Consider the following 17,877-nt stretch of genomic DNA (forward strand, 5'->3'; position numbering starts at 1 on the left):
GTGGGAGTGGGGGTTATGGCAGGAAACAAGACTACAGAACTGGGCAAGGGCCAGGATATGAAAGACCATGGGGATAAGTTTAGGTTTTCCTGAAAGGTAGAGGACAATTTGAAGGCTTTAAAGCCAGAGAGTGATGGGATCAGGTTTGCCCTTTAGAAAGGCCCCACTGGCAGTGACTTGGAGAATGTGTTGGAGGGAAGACAGGTGGACTAGTTAGAATAGACTAGTTAGAATGCTTTTGCAGTCATCTCACAGGGGAGTGATGAGAGACAAAACAAATGGGAATAGAGAAAAAGAAAGCAATAAGAGAGGGAGACTAGATTCCATGAAACTTGGAGGTTGTTTGGACGTGGGGTGGGGTTAAGAATGAAGAATCTAGGATTATTCCCACGCATTGCCTTGGATGATGATACAACTCAGACTAGGGTGAGGGAGGTGAGGCACTTGCCTCAGACACAAAATTAAGGGGGATCTCCCAAAACTCAGCAAGATAAATAATATTTTAATGCAATATTTGCAAAATTAAAATGACGGCAAGAGTCCGGGTGCAGTAGCTCACGCCTGTAATCCCAGCACTTTGGGAGGCCAAGGTGGGGGGAATCACTTGAGGTTAGGAGTTCAAGACCAGCCCAAGCAACATGGTGAAACCCCATCTCTACTAAAGATACAAAAATTAGCCAGGCATGATGGTGGATGCCTGTAATCCCAGCTACTCGGGAGGCTGAGACAGGTTGCAGTGAGCTAGGATCGCACCACTGCACTCCAGCCTGGGCGACAGAGTAAGACTCTGTCTCAAAAAAGTAAATAAATTAATTAAATAAGTCCGAGAAAATCCATGATGAACAAACGTCAAAATTTTAGGAAAGAATGTGGCTGTGCTTGCATGATCTGGTTTCACTCGCCTCGCCCTAACCCTGGCCCTGAATAAGAAAGGTGTTGTTAATCCATTTTCACTGAGAAAACCGCAGTCCAGAGAAGTAAAATTACTAACTGAAGGTCACACAGCCAGCAAATGCCAGGATCCAGGGCCCTCACCCTGGGAGCGCATAAGGCAGTGCCCCTCTCCACTGCGGCATGCTGGCAGGGCTGAGGTCCCCTGGCTGCAGTGGTGAGTGCTGTGCTGTCTTCCTTACTTGCTTTCCACTTTTAGCAAATAGTGACTATGTCAATAAAGGGAGGTGTCCTCAAACCCTATTGTCTTGAGTTGAGTTTAGCAGTAAAACAAACAAAAAAAGTCATATACAAGCAGAGAGTTAAGTGTACAAGTTACAAAAGTAATAAAATCTTGGGCTAGACGCAGTGGCTCATGCCTGTAATCTGAGCACTTTGGGAGACTGAGGTGGGAGGATCACCTTAGCCCAGAAGTTTGAGGCTGCAGTGAGCTGTGATTGCATCACTGTGCTCCAACTGGGGTGAAAGAGCAAGACATTGTCTCAAAAAAAAAAAAAAAAAAAAAAGAGAGAGAAGAAAAGAAACAAACAAAGGAAAAGAAATCTTTGAGAGCCAGTCTGGACTCAAATAGCAAACATCAATTTCTGAAGTTTCTGAAAGCATGGAATCAGCAAATACAGAATTGATCATGCAAATGATGACCCATGGTGTCAGTACACATGCATTAAGTATAGTTACTTGGAATCAATACAATCGAAATAAGTAAATATATGGGCACTTTGGCACTCAGGTCCTTCATCTCAGAATTCCTGGAGGTTCCACTCTGCCACCAGATCTCAGTTGGCATCTGATATGGTTTGGCTGTGTCCTCACCCAAATCTTGTATCAAATTATAGTTCCCATAATTCTCTTGTGCTTTGGGAGGGACCCCCTGGGAGATAATTGAGTCACGTGGGCTGTTCATGGTAGTGAATAAGTCTCACAAGATCTGATGGTTTTTTAAGAGGAAACTCTTTTTGCTTGGCTCTCACGCTTCTCTTGTCTGCCACCATGTGAAATGTGACTTTCACCTTCCACCATGATTGTGAGGCCTCTCCAGGAATGTGGAACTATGAGTCTATTAAATCCCTTTCTTTTGTAAACTGCCCAGTCTCAGATATGTCTTTATCAGCAGCATGAAAACAGACTAATACAGCATCTGTGGAAAACAAGTAATCTTTCTTTTAACTTGGTCAATTCCAGAGATTTTGAGCTCTCAATTCAGACATGAGCCCTGCGAACGCCTTTAGACAGAGCTTCCCTCTGCAGACTACTGCGAAGAATGTGTTTTGTTTTTGTTTTGACACGGAGTCTCACTCTGTCCCTCAGGCTGGAGGGCAGTGACACAACCTTGGCTCACTGCAACCTCTGACTCCTAGGTTCAAGCAATTCTCCTGCCTCAGCCTCCTGAGTAACTGCAATTATAGGCACATGCTGTCACACCCAACTAATTTTTGTATTTTTAGTACAGATAGAGTTTTCCCATGTTGGCCAAGGTGGTCTTGAACTCCTCACCTCAAGTGATCTGCCAGAATGCGTTCTAAGTGGCTCTGAGTAACAAACTTCCCAGTGTTGATGATGGCCCAGTACATGACCTAGACTGATGACAATTCTCAGCCCAAATTATGGTGGCTTTAGCCACTGCAAAGCTGTATAAGGTACAGAATAGCACTAGTTACGTATGTTTTCATATTTCTTTTCTCTTCGTGATGTGAATCAACTATAATGCACTAAAAGATTATTTATTTACTGCTGTAATTTTGTTTTCCATTATAGCTATTGCTTCCCAAAGTCAACGTAAAAATAGTTTACTACTGGTAACTTGCTTGGTTAACCCAACTTACGGAATTTATTGGTATAGTAAATGTTTTATATAAACAGTTTTTGAGGGCACAGCACAAGTCAAAAGTCCACAGAGGCAATGTGACTTAATTTCTGGAAAATTAAGAGTTTCATGAACATCTAAGAAATGAAATAGATGAACATATATTTAATGGTTAGTGGCATTAAATCAAACATTAAGGCTAATTGCAATGTACTTATCTCACTTGACCAGTTAAAATGGTTTTCAATTCGTAAAATTCTGCCTTTGAGGTAAGATTACAACATGTAAAAGTTTTTCAGTGTGATTTTAACCAACCTAGCCATTTATTTAGGACTAAGACCATATTTTTGATCAGGGACATTTTGTCCTTGTTCAAGTACAGTTGTAAATTTGTTTTATTTTGAAATATTTTAACATAAAAAAAAGTTTAGCATGTCATGTTATGGGCACCTATTCAGCAAAAAGCCCCATTTAAGTTGTAAACTTGGTATAAGTGAAGCTTTTTGTGCACTCCTCCCCATTTCATTCCCAATTTTCCCATTGGGTACTGACATCAATCCCAGTTATTCTTGCTACATGTTACTTGTATCAGTCCATTATCATACTGCTATGAAGAAATACCCCAAACTGGGTGATTTATAAAGGAAAGAGGTGTAATTGACTCATAGTTCTGCATTGCTGGGGAAGTCTCTTACAATCATGGTGGAAGGCAAAGGAGAAGCAGGCACTTCCTTCACAGGGTGGCAGGGAGTGCATGCAGGAGAAATGCCAAATGCTTATAAAACCATCAGATCTTGTGAGAATTCACCCACTATCACGAGAACAGCATGGGGGGAACCACCCCCATAATTCAATTACCTCCACCTCGTCCAACAGTTGATACATGGGGATTATGGAGATTACAATTCAAGATGAGATTTGGGTGGGGACACAGAACCTAACCAGATCATTCCACCCCTGGCCTCTCCCAAACCTCAAATCCTTTTTACATTTCAAAACCAATTATACCTTCCCAACAGTGCCCCAAAGTCTTCATTCATTCCAGCATTAAACCAAGTCCAAGTTCAAAGCCTCATCTGAGACAAGGTAATTCCCTTCCACCTATGAGCCTGTAAAATTAAAAGCAAGTTAGTTACTTCCTAGATACAACGGGGGTACAAGCATTGGGTAAATGCACTCATTCCAAATGGGAGAAATTGGCAAAAATGAAGGGGTTACAGGGCCCATGCAAGTCCAAAATCCAGTGGGGCAGTCAAATCTTAAAGCTCCAAAATCATCTCCTTCGACTCCATGTCTCACATCCAGGTCACGCTGATGCAAGAGGTGGGTTCCCATGGTCTTGGGCAGCTGCACCCTGTGGCTTTGCAGGGTACAGCCCCCCTCCCAGCTGCTTTCACAGACTGGCGTTGAATGTGGCTTTTCCAGGTGCATGGTGCAAGCTGTTGATGGATCTACCATTCTGGCATCTGGAGGACAGTGGCCCTCTTCTCACAGCTCCATGAGGCAGTGCCCCAGCAGGGACTCTGTGTGGGGCCTCTGACCCCATATTTCCCTTCCACACTGCACTAGCAGAGGTTCTCCATAAGGGCTCTGCCCGTGTGGCAAACTTCTGCCTAGATATCTAAGCATTTCCATACATCCTCTGAAATCTAGACAGATGTTTCCCAACCTCAATTCTTGACTTCTGTACACCCACAGGCCCAACACCACAGGTAAGCCACCAAGGCTTGGGGCTTGCATCCTCTGAAGCAACATCCTGAGCTTTACCTTAGACCCTTTTAGCCATAGCTGGAATGCAGGCCACCAAGTCCCAAGACTGCACAAAGCAGCAGGGCCCTGGGCCCGGCCCATGAAACCATTTTTTCCTCCTAAGCTTCCTGGCCTGTGATGAGAGGGGCTGCCAAGAAGACCTCTGACATGCCCTGGAAATATTTTCCCCATTGTCTTGGAGATTAACATTTGGCTCCTCATTACTTAAGCAAATTTCTTCAGTGGGCTTGAATTTCTCCTCAGAAAATGGGTTTTTCTTTTCTATTGCTTTGTCAGCCTGCAAATTTGTCAAACTGTTATGCTTGGTTTCCCTTTTAAACATAAGTCCCAATTCCAAACCATCTCGTTGCAGATGCATAAAACTGAATGCTTTTAAGAGCACCAAAGTCACATCTTGAACACTTTGCTGCTTAGAAATTTCTTTTGCCAGATACCATAAATCATCTCTGTCAAGTTCAAAGTTCCACAGACCTCTACGGCAGGGGCAAAATGCCATCAGTCTCTTTGCTAAAGCACAGCAAGAGTCACTTTTGCTCCAGAGTAAGTTCCTCATCTACATCTGAGATAGTCTCAGCCTGGACTCCATTGTCCATATCACTATTAGCATTTTAGTCAAAACCATTCATTCAACAAGTCTCCAGGAAGTTCTAAAATTTCCCACATCTTCCTGTCTTATTCTGAACCCTCCAAACTGTTCCACCCTCTGCCTGTTACCTAGTTCCAAATTCACTTCCACATTTTCAGGTGTCTTTATAGCAGTGCCCCACTACCTTGTTACCAATTTACTGTATTAGTCCATTCTCACACTACTATGAAAAAATACCTGAGACTGGGTAATTTAATAAAGGAAAGAGGCTTAATTGACTCACAGTTCCGCATTGCTGGGGAGGCCTCCGGAAACTTACAATCGTGGTGGAAGGCAAAGGAGAAGCAAGCACCTTCTCACAGGGTGGCAGGACAGAGTGAGTGCAAGCAGGGGAACTGCCAGACACTTATAAAACCATCAGATCTCATGAGAGCTCACTCACTATCACGAGAACAGCAGGTAGGAAACCGCCCCCATGATCCAATTACCTCCACCTGGTCCTGCCCATGACACATGAGGATAATGGGGATTACAACTCAAGATCAGATTTGGGTGGGGACACAAAGCCCAACCATGTCATTATCCCTCTGAACTGTTGGGTACATTCTTTTTTTTTTTTTTTTTTTTTTTTTGAGACGGAGTCTCGCTCTGTCGCTCGGGCTGGAGTACAGTGGCCGGATCTCAGCTCACTGCAAGCTCCGCCTCCCGGGTTTACGCCATTCTCCTGCCTCAGCCTCCGGAGTAGCTGGGACTACAGGCGCCCGCCACCTCGCCCGGCTAGTTTTTTGTATTTTTTTTTAGTAGAGACGGGGTTTCACAGTGTTAGCCAGGATGGTCTCGATCTCCTGACCTCGTGATCCGCCCATCTCGGCCTCCCAAAGTGCTGGGATTACAGGCTTGAGCCACCGCGCCCGGCCGGGTACATTCTTTAATGACCAGGGGCTTTGGGATGTGGAGAAGAATACTCCTAGCTATTTGTACTTTGTTTAATGCTCAGATTATTAAACCTCATATAGCTAATATTTGAAAACTAAATTTTCTTGAACATTTAATAATTAAATTTAATTAATTACATTTCCCCAAACAATTTTAAACTGTAATTACAAATATACTTATTAGTATGGTTGATTTCTAAGACATTTCAAACACCTCAGATGGTGTATGTAAATAAAACATATAAATGATAATAGAACGTATTATTATACTGAAATTATTTTTGAGACATCAGAATAACGGGCTAACTTGATTATGTTTGTAGTTATTTTTATACCTTTTTTGGGTTATAGTTATTTTTATTTTAATAACATCTTGTGTTTTCGTAACAATTTTTTTGATACATTCCCAGGATTGCAGTAATCTTACCAGATCTAAAAGAAAAATACTCCATAGAACAGCCAAGGTTGTAAGATGTGGCTTATCAAAGATTATTCTCCAGAGCACAGGACTTGAGGGCTTCTTAGGTGAGTCAAATCTGATCCCTGGTCATGGGGGCTGAACTTCTTGTTTATAGTAAAGCTCCACTTAACATCTCAGTAAAACTTTTCAAGATCATTTTAGCCTGTGTTTTAGTTTTTGCAACTTGTTATCATCCTTCAAAATAGTTTACTTTGAGCAGGGAACGGAGACTCATGTCTGTAATCCCAGCACTTTTTTCTTTCTTTTCTTTTCTTTGTTACATAGGTATACATGTGCCATGGTGGTTTGCGGCATCCTGTCTCCTAGGTTTTAAGCCCCGTATTTGTCCTAATGCTCTCCCTCCCCTTCTCCCCCACCCCCTGACAGGCCCCGGTGTCCGATGTTCCCCTCTTGTGTCCATGTGTTCTCATTGTTCAACTCCCACTTATGAGTGAGAACATGTGGTGTTTGGTTTTCTGTTCCTGTGTTAGTTTGCTAAGAATGATGGTTTCCAGCTTCATCTATGTCCCTGCAAAGGACAAAAACTCATTCTTTTTATGGCTGCAATCCCAGCACTTTGAGATGCTGAGGTGGGAGAATCAATTGAGCCCAGGAATTGGAGGCTGCAGCGAGCTAGGATCACCCCACTGCACTCCAGCCTGGGCGATATAGTAAGACCCTGTCTCTAAAACACAAAACAAGCAAAAATCCAAATCGTTTACTTTTTCTTTATAGTCCTGGTTGGTTAGTGTTAGATAACATGTTCTGCTATTATATATTCACCTGGTCTGTTTTCATATTAAAACCCTATTCATTTCTTGCTGTATTTCACTATAACCTATAGGACTATCAAGAAGTTTCATTACCTAGGAGATGCACAGTTAGCTTTCCTTTTTAAGACATTTGACACATTTATCTCTATTGAACTATTTTTTTGCATCTTATGTGTAACCAGCTGCTGTGATTGTTAAACTCCTATCTTCCCTGCTGTTGTGTGTGACCACTGGGGACAGTAATTCTTCCTGTCTTTTGTATAGTCTCTACAATTTCTAGGACTTTTTAACAGTGTTGTATTCAACATTTTTCTTATACAGATAGAAAGAATTACACATCCGTACTTGATTAATAGGTAAAAACTTAAAGAAAGAAAGAAAACACACATGCTTCCTCTTTTATTTATTAAAATCGATACAAATAAAACATATTTCCTTATAATCACTCTTTTTTTCCAGTACATTACCTTTTGTATAATTTAGGCTGATGTTCCTTTTTCAGGTATCATAAACCCTTGGCCTTTTATAGATTTGATTTGTTCTAAGTTTATTAACAGTAATGTTTATTGTTCATGATGGGAAACCATTTAAGTAAGTTGCTTTGCCCTGTAGCATTGTTCTGGCATCCTTAAGACATTCTGACTTTTTGGCAAGACATGAAGTTCCAAAAACCATCCTGATTTTTCTTGCTGCAAGACATGGAATCAGCTGTTCTCTAGGAGTCCTTCTCTTTTTGGTAGGCAGTAGTATTAGAAACCAACTTATACTTATATCTATCTGCATAAGAAAAATGTTGAATACAACACTGTTAAAAGTCCCAGAAATTGTAGAGACTGTACAAAAGACAGGAAGAATTACTGTTGCTAGTGGTCACATACAACAACAGGGAAGATAGGAGTTTAACAATCACTGCAGCTGTTTTACATAAATGTGCTGCTGTTGCCAGGGGACCAAATTCAAGAGTGATAGAGCTAGAAAAATATTTTTTAAAGCCAAAAGCTTATAGTGATTTTTCCATTTAAATACATGATGTTACTATACTCTACTTTCCTAACAGTAGAAAGTTTTATCATTGCCTAACTGAATAAAGCCATTCCCTGCCACAAGAAGGAAAATTTCTAACCGCTTAACATTTATTTCACCAAAACTCCTCCCAGGAAATATAAGTTCCCCACAAATAACACATTTTGATTTACTATTCTATTTAATTAAACAAGTACGTAACTGAAGCGTTCTGAACACAGATGCAGGAGGACTTAGGTGTCAGGCTGAAGATCACTTATGTCTTTTTTTTTTTTTTTTTTTTGGCTATTAATCATGCCATGTTATTTTTAATTATGTACAAAGATCTAACATGTCACCCAGGGACCATTTCACCCACTGCTCTGTTTGGCCGCCAGTCTTTTGTCTCTCTCTTCAGCAATAGTGAGGCAGATACCCTTTCCTCAGGGAAGAGAAATTCATGGTTTGTTGCCCTTGCCGATAAGTAAAATGTTGGAAATTCAAGTGGTAAAGCTGTTGCCATTGGCATCTTTCACTTGAACCACGTCAAACGATCCAGGGTGCCTCTCTCTGTTGCTGATCACACCAATTCTTCCCAGGTTAGCACCTCCAGTCACCGTACACAGCTTACCGGCATCAAACTTGATGAAATCAGTAATCTTGCTAGTCTCCAAATCATCCGAATGGTGTCATTCACCTTGATGAGGGGATCAGGATAGCAGATGGTGTGAGCATCATGAGTCATCAGATGAGGGATTCCTTTTGTGCCCACAAAGATTTTTCTCACTTTGCACAACTTGTACTTGGCCACCTCAGGTGTAATAAGATGTATATCAAAGCGACTCTTGGTGTCATAGATCAGACAGAAATTCTCTCCCTTCTTGTCAATGCTGATGACATCCATGAATCCAGCAGGGTAGGTTATATCAGTTTCAGACCTTGCCATCCATCTTAGTGAACGGCTGCATGCAAATCTTTACTTCATCTCCTGTCAGGGCATACTTAAAGTCTGTTCCTTAGGAAAATGATGAGGGGGGAGACACTCTCTCAACTTGTGGGGACCACTGGACGAGGAGCAAACATACTGGACAATGTATCCAGCATCCAATGCTTTGGAGCTGCTACCTGCTTCAGATGCTTCTTGGGACTATGAGTCATGGCTGCATTAGGCAAGGAAAGAGGATCACCTATGTCTTAACCCTTTCTTTTTGCAATAATAGAATAACTAAACATGGGTAATTTATAAAGAAAAGAGGTTTATTTAGTTGGTTCTGCAAGCTAGGAAGTATGAGAAGCACGGCTCCAGCATCTGCTTGGCTTCTGATGAGGGGCCCATGGTAGGTTAAAACATGATGGAGAGGCGGGGTGTGACGGCTCAAGCTTGTAATCCCAGTGCTCTGGGAGGCCAAGGTGAGCAGATCATTTGAGGTCAGGAGTTCGAGACCACCCTGGCCAACATGATGAAACCCTGTCTCTACTAAAAATATATAAAAAAATTAGCTGGGCATGGTGGTGTATGCCTGTAGTCCCAGCTACTCGGGAGGCCTAGGCAGGAAAATTGTTTGAGCCCAGGAAGCAGAGGTGGCAGTAAGCCAAGATCGTGCCACTGCACTCCCGCCTGGTGACACAGCAAGACTCTTTTTCAAAAGAAAAAAAAAAAAAATGGTGGAAAGGTCAAAGGTGAAGTGGACATGTGTAAAGAAAGGCAAAACCTGACGGATGTCCCGGCTTTATAACAACCCGCCCTTCTGAGAACTAATCCATTCCCAAGAGACCTAATCCAAGACTAATCCAAGAACTCACTCACTACGGCAAGAACAGCACAAGCCATTCATGAGGGATCCACCCCCATGGTCCAAACACCTCCCACTAGCCCCACCTCCCAATGCTGCCACTTTGGAGATCAAATTTCAACATGAGTTTTTTGGGGAAATAAACTCAAACCATACCCATATCATAGCAATCTACAAAATCATGAAAGCCATCAGGGTTGCCATAACCACACTTAAATTATTTTAACTCTGTTATCTAAGGATCCCAGGAACACAAGCAATAAAAATTTTCACTCAAAGACTTTGCAGAGGAGTCTCAATTCTCATTTAAAGCTTTAATGTCATCATAATGTTGGGTTCCTTAGCCATCCTAAAGGCTGTATGCTCTGAAGCATTTACTTGTTTCTTTTACAACATTAAAAATGGAACACTTCCATTTTTAGGGCAAGCAATTTATTTTATTGGAATTTCTTGGGTAGTCTCCAGCTGTGCAGGCCAAGTGACTTATCTGGGGGTCACAGACACATTCTGAACTTGTGAGCTCTCCATTTCTGAGTCCATCAGAGTGGAAACTCTATTCAGCTTGTTAACACACATTTAGTGAGTCTCTCTTATACACCTGCCCAAATTTATATAGGAAATAGAAGTTTGGAAATGAAAAATGTTTGTTTTGTTCCTTTAAGCCACCTCTAAGAGCTAGACTAGCCTTTCAGAATGAAGGACTATATATCAAGGACTGTACTTCTAAGAGGATCAGCTCAACTCCTGAGTGTTGCATGGGAATGGGGTCAGTCCTAGAGATGACTCGTGGATTGAAATTGATCTAGAAGGGATCAGCAGTGGCCCTGATTGTGTGTTGGTTATGTAGTGGAAGGAAGAAGAAAGAGGGTTCTGTAAAGAGGAAACTCAGTCAGGAAGTGGAAGGACCACAGACTTCTGGGCTGACCCTCCCTGGAGTGACCTTGAGCCCCTAATCTGGTCTGGGGATGACCCCTTTGAATATATTGGAACAGACCCAGAACCCCAAGGATGGAGCACTATTCCCATTCAGGGAATAGTGATGCATGTGGGCCAATCAGTGGCTCACCTAGCCCCACCCTATTCCATGGCTGCCCCACCAGGACCTCGTCTTCTCTGGATCCTGTGCTGCAATGATCTGGGATGCATTTCTGTGTGGTTGAAGTCTTTAGGTAGCAGCTAGGAGAACTACTATTTCTGACATTAAAGAAATCATGTTTGGTGATCATAAACCAGTTTCATCATTTAATCTTTTGTATATCCAGACTATGACCTTCTCTTTCTTTCTTTCTTTATTAATTTGCCAATTCATTTATTTAGCAAATATTTTTCAAGATCTTTATGTGCACATAGCAGTAGTTAGGAAGGTGAGAGATTAACAAGCACAAAATGTATTCTGTAGAGAGGTGACTGCAGTATTACATGGTGTGACAAAGTGACAATTTAGGGACAAGTTTTGAAAATGACATTCTCCAAAGTTGAATTGAAATAAAACATAAAGTGCGTAAGATTAGCCATCCATAGAAGTTACTCAACCTGACTGACACAAATGAGTCTTCCCCATAGTAACAACTGTAAATATAACTACATTTTGTAATTGGGGAAACACAATATGAGGTTATGTTGTCCTACTATAAAACAAAAGCATTCATGTGTGGGGAGAAAGGGTGAAAAAGAAAAGTATTGGCTGGGCACAGCGGCTCATGCCTATAATCCCAGCATTTTGGGAGGCTGAGGTGGGTGGATCACCTGACCTCAGGAGTTCAAGACCAGCCTGGGCAACAAGGTGAAACCCCATCTCTACTAAAAATACAAAAATTAGCTGGATATGATGGCAGGCACCTGTAATTCCAGCTATTCAGGAGCCTGAGGTGTGAGAATTGCTTGAATCTGGGAGGTGGAGTTTGCAGCGAGCCTAGATCGCGCTACTGTACTCCAGCCTGGGTGACGAACAAAACTCATAACAACAAACCGAAGTATCGCTAGTGTGCCTCCAGCACTGTCCAAGGGAGAGAAAATAATAGACCAGTGTTTGTTATCTAGATGGACATAGTCCCAGAGAAAAGGCTAATATTTGCATAGTGCTTTACTTTACAAAGCGCTTTCATGTACATATCTCTTTCAACATTCACAATTGCCCCATAAACACGCTATCATTATCATTCCTGTTTTATTGAGGAGGAAATGGAGTCTGGAGGCAAAGTGACCTTCCAAGGTCACCTTGTCAATGGAGTAGACCTAGGAGTGATCTGAGTTGAAGGTGAGTGGGGTACTTTCCACTTCCCTGTAGCTGTCTCATATATGCCAGTGAAAACCCACCACAAGGCCAGGCGCGGTGGCTCACACCTGTAATCCCAGCACTTAGGGAGGCCAAGGAAGGAGGATCGCTTGAGCCTAGGAGTTGGAGACCAGCCTGGGTAACATAGTGAGACCCCGTCTCTACAAAAAATACAAAAATTATCCGGGTATAGTGGCATTCCAGCTTTTCCAAGTCCCAAGAATTGCTGGAGCCTGGGAGGTCGAGATTGCAGTGAGCAGCGATGGAGCCACTGCACTCCAGCCTCAGTGACAGAATATGAAAGAAAAAAACGGGGGCTGGCTTCAGGTTTTTGCAACCTGTGTAGCTGTGACCTGCACCAGGGAGGGCCTTACTCTTAGTTTAATGCTTTATTGTCACTATCCTGAAGTTCGTTAATACTTTTTTAACAAGGGACTGGGTATTTTCATTTTGTACCAGAGCCTACAAATTGCACAGCCAGTCCTGACTGTACAAGTGATGGCTACCAGCTGGGCATGAGAGTCTTGGGAGTTTGTCCCAAAGTTTTGGGAGCTTGAAAGGTATATGGGATCTGGAAACAAGGACAGGAGAGGAAGTAGGCATAGGGAGAAACATGGGGAAAGGCAGGGTGGTAGGGCATACTGGGCACACTCTCCAGAGTCGTACCATCTTGCAAGCTTGCTGCCTTTGGTTCATTCCAAAATATCCCTGATAAAGAGTTATTGAAAGTAATGACAAAGACTGCAATTACTTTTGCAACAAACTAATACCACAACAGGTCTGTATGCTTAGTCCTTACATGTCTCCAAGGACACCATGATTGACTTGATTGACTCTTGGCCAGCAACTGGGAATATGGCTCCTGAAATGTTCTTTATGGTAGTGACAGTTTTTGTTTCTTTTTGGGACACAGTGTCACTCTATCACCCAGGCTGGAGTGCAGTGGTATGATCATAGCTCACTGCAGCCTTCATCTCCTGGGCTCAAGTAATTGTCCCACCTCAGCCTCCTGAGTAGCTAGGACTACAGGCACGCAACATCATGCCCAGCTAATTTTTAATTTGTTTTCAGAGAGACAGGGTCTTGCTATGGCGCCCAGGCTGGTCTCAAACTCCTGGACTCAAGTGATCCTCCTGTCTCAGTCTCACAAAGTTTTTAGAATTACAGGTGAGAGCCAATGCACCTGGCTATGATTGATTGTTTTGCTACATATACTTGGAGCAATGGGCCACACTGTACTGGTTTGTCGGGTTCTTTGCACAAATATCAAGACACTTGGATTTTTTTACTGGGATCTTGAGTGTTGGTTGTCATGACTGGTTGTATAGCAGGAGGTACCTTTGTGACCCACATGCTACAAAGCCCTCAGATTCTGAGACTCATATATACCAGACAGCTCTACCGGAGAGAAAGTGCTCTGTGTGTTTGTGAATGAGGAAGGAAATCAGAGGCCTATGCTGGGTCTCCCAGGACCCTCCCTGGACTCCTCTGCTTGCACATTCCCTGCCATTTTTGCTCAGTATGCTTTGCTGCAATGAATCTTCAAGCCCTGTCACTGAGTCTCGTGCATCCATCTGGCGAATAACCAAAAACAAGACAAAGTCTTTGGAAATAGTCCTTACGCTATTTTCTGCATTTTCATGATCAGAATCCATGTGGGTTTTTTAAAATCACACACACACAAAATTCACTATGACAAAAATTTGGAACTCAGGAAAGAAAAGTATTCGTTAATGAGCTACAAAAATAAGCCATGGCAATGAGCAAAATGCAGGTGGGTGGGGAGGACGCTTGTAACTCTGATCACAAGAAAAGTGGTCATTTCTTTAACATATGAATGGTTCCTATAAACCAAGAAGAAAATCCCAACAATCCAACAGGAAAATTATTGAATGGATTACGCACACAAAGACATGATAGTTCACTCAAAAAAGAAAGATAAGGATACTAAGCAATAAATTCAAAATTAAACCAAAGTAAGATACCAATGGCGTGAACCAATGCTTTGCTGACATTGTGGGATAGGGTATGGTAGATTTATATATTGCTTATGAGGGTACAAATTAATACAACTTCTTTGGATTTTAATTTCCCAATAGTTTTAAAAATTTAAAATGACCTGTCCTTTGGCCTAGTGAATCCACTGTAAAAACTATCTCACAGATATGATTCCTGAGCATAGGTTAAATAGAAGACATTCACTCACTGAATGCTGTTTATAAAAGCAAATGTCTAAACAATCCATGTGTCCGTCAACAAAATTCTGGCTGAATTATTCTTAATCCATACATTAGAAAAGTATAGAGCAATTCAAAAAAAATAAGATAAGGGCAGGCGTGCTGTGGCTCACACCTGTAATCCCAGCACTTTGGGAGGCCGAGCCAGGTGGATCACTTGAGGTCAGAAGTTCGAGACCAGCCTGGCCAACATGGTTGAAACCCCCATCTCTACTAAAAATACAAAATTAGCCAGGTGTGGTGGCTCATGCCTGTAATCCCAGCTACTTGGGAAGCTGAGGCAGGAGAATCACTTGAACTGGGGAGGCAGAGGTTGCAGTGAGCCAAGATCACACCACTGCACTCCAGCCTAGGCTACAGAGCAAGAATCTGCCTCAAAAATAAATAAATAAATAAGTAATAAATAAATAAATCTATATGCACTTGACATGTTCAAACCCTTTGCCACTGTAGATGAAAAATGTAATCTGCATAACACAAATAGTGCAATAATATTTATGAAAAAGGTATATTTGCTATATCTTTGATATGCATGTATATGCACAGAAAGGGTTTGTAAGGATGTAGACCCACTTTTTAACACTTCCTTTAAGAGGAATGGAATAGAAAGGTTTTTGATTTTTTTTTCCACTTTTCATTCTATGCGTTTTCTTGTTTCTACTAGGAGAATGTATGCTCATGTTACATTTGTGGACAGAGAATAAAACAATAACTAAGTCAAGAGAATCAGGTTCACAAAAGCCTTACCTGAAAACTGCTACAGGGTGAACACCAGGAAAGGTAAAACCTGTTTCTCAGGACAAGGGAATTTCTGTGCCATTTGTGTGTGTAGGAGAAACCCCCAAATTCTCCCAATAAATTGCGAGTCCTGTAGGATAGGCACGCCATTTGATGGCCTTGAAGAAGTGATCCTTGTATTTGCCGAACCCCTGAGAGGCCAGGCAGGCCACAAACACATTCCAGATTCGTTGGGCGACTGGGGCCAACGCCGCCTCCGCAGGCAGACGCCGCCTCCGCCGGCAGCTCCCGGCCCAGCTGAAACAGACTTCCCTAGAATTTCTCCAGGAAACGGTTGGGTGGGTAGAGCTCTGGCCCGCGGATGATTTTTCACCTGCCAAGGCCTGGGTGCTTCCTGCAGGCCATTTCACCAACGACGACTCCTACCTCTTCTTGGCTTCCAGGATGAGCACCGAGGCCAATTTCGCCTCGCTTCGGCGGTCTCCTACAGCTACTCATTGCTGAACCCGGCCACCTTTGCAGAAGTCAGCAAACTGGATGGCGCGGTGCAGGATTTGCGTGTGGTGCCGGGAAACGGAAGACAGATCCAGTACCAGAAGGTGTGCATGAGGTACAGGGCGCTCTGCGTGCCCCGCAACCCGCTCCTGTACGCCCGCCAGGTGGACCAAACGCTCGACCTGAGCAGCATCTCCTTCCCCATCTACAACCATGGCGGGCATCCTCTCTACCTGACCGGCTTCTTCGGAGGACGCATCTTGGGGGGCAGCCTAGGAATGGACCAGTTACTCCTGCCGGCCAAAGCCATGCGGCTGCTGTACTGCCTGAAGACCGAGGACCCTGAGGACAACGTGCACAGCAAGCAGTGGCTCACCCATTTCCTCGACCAATTTACCAACCTTAAGAACACCTTGGCCTTGAAGAAAATTGAGGTACCTGGTGGTTCGGGTTTACAGGGACGCCAGGAGAAGGTGGGAGGGATGAGGAAGACTTGCCCCCAGAACCCTAACAAAAGCAGTGCCTGACTGCTTGATGGGGTCCTTGCCTCCAGGCTGGGTGTGCTCTGCTATATTTGGTACTTAATCCAATTTTCTGAACATGACAGATACCAGAAATTGTGAATTTTCGGTAACATTCTAGTCAATACACAAACCCTGTGTCCACCAGATGGTTCAGTTCAGTACAGACATTGATCTTCATGTTTAATTTTGGGGTTTGGTTTCTAATCAAATTATAGTACTCTGAAATTCTACTTTTAGTTAAAGTCTTCACTGGCTTTGCAGAGCCCCCTAAAACTTGCTTGGAGCTCTCTGGGATTGAAAAACAAACTTTTAAGTAAAAGTTCCATGGTGTTAAGAAGGTAACTAGCTCAGCATTTTTCAGATTAGATACATATGAAGAACCGGCTTAGCATGAGGTCCGTGTCAGCTGTTCAGCTACTGCTGGGTCAGCAACCCTATTAAGATGTATAAATGGAGAAGCAGTGTGGGTGTCAGGGCACAACACAGGTGGGAGCAGCGGCCACGGCCTTCATCCGCCTATGGAGAATGAAGTATCCTTGGCAGTTCAACTGTGTTGCTCCAAGTGACATACGTCATGATTTTGGTGGCTGAAGGGTTTTGCCTTGTGTACATACTAGAGTTTCTGGATCTCTTCATTTGTGGATGGACAGGTTCATCTGTGTTTGCTCCAAGCAACATAATTTTATTATTTCGGTGGCTGAAGGCTATTCCCTTCAGTATAGATACTAGAGTTTCCTGATCCCTTCATCTGTGGATGGACAGGGTTCTACAAGGGACTGCAGATGACAGGGTTTCCAGAAGCTTTAAGGCTGAAGTGTATTCCATTGTATATCTACACAGCAGTTTCTTTACCCCTTCATCTGTGAATAGCCAGGTTGACGTGATTCCTGGATTGCCTGGAAGAAGCAAATACAGAAGACACCATTGAATTACTAGTTTAGATAGCGGGAAAGAGACATATGTTTACTGTTATCTTCTCTTAGCACATTTGGCATATTATAGAATTTATTTTACTTAGTATATTTTTGTGGCAGGCAGTCCAGTTTACATCACTTTCCAGACAATTGGAATTTTAGGCAACTTCTATGACAGTGATCCCTGTGTTTCACCTGACATACATTCTCATCATACTGTTTGCAGTCACATCATGCTATTGTTCTGGATCAAAAGTATTATCTGTGAAACTCAAGAGAAGGCTGGACTTGCCCACCCGACTCTTGCCAATGATGAGGATCTTCAAGGTGGTCAGCACATCCCCATCCATCCCTACCCTGCTCGGCTGTGAGCCCAGCTGTCCACCCTGGGTCCTCCTCTCAGCTTTTCAGCAGGGAAAGCTGCCCAGAATCCATGTGTTTTTATGAAACATCCATCAATTTCATTTAATAATACTAAAGATTGATCATGATAATATGCATAATGATAAACCTCAGTCCCATTATGTCTTTTCTTAAACTGCTTTCTAAAATTTGAAATTTGTTCTTTTCTTCTGAAGATTTTGGAGGATCTAGTTGAATTTCAATAATTTTAAATGACT

General features: G+C 42.8%; 1 pseudogene; it reads right to left on the reverse strand.

The window, feature by feature from the left end:
- Positions 1-8,652: 8,652 nt before the first annotated feature.
- Positions 8,653-9,439, reverse strand: LOC115898354 (annotated as a pseudogene).
- Positions 9,440-17,877: the final 8,438 nt, after the last annotated feature.

The sequence above is a fragment of the Rhinopithecus roxellana genome, chromosome 6, assembly GCF_007565055.1.
Source record: "Rhinopithecus roxellana isolate Shanxi Qingling chromosome 6, ASM756505v1, whole genome shotgun sequence".
Lineage (NCBI taxonomy): Eukaryota > Metazoa > Chordata > Mammalia > Primates > Cercopithecidae > Rhinopithecus > Rhinopithecus roxellana.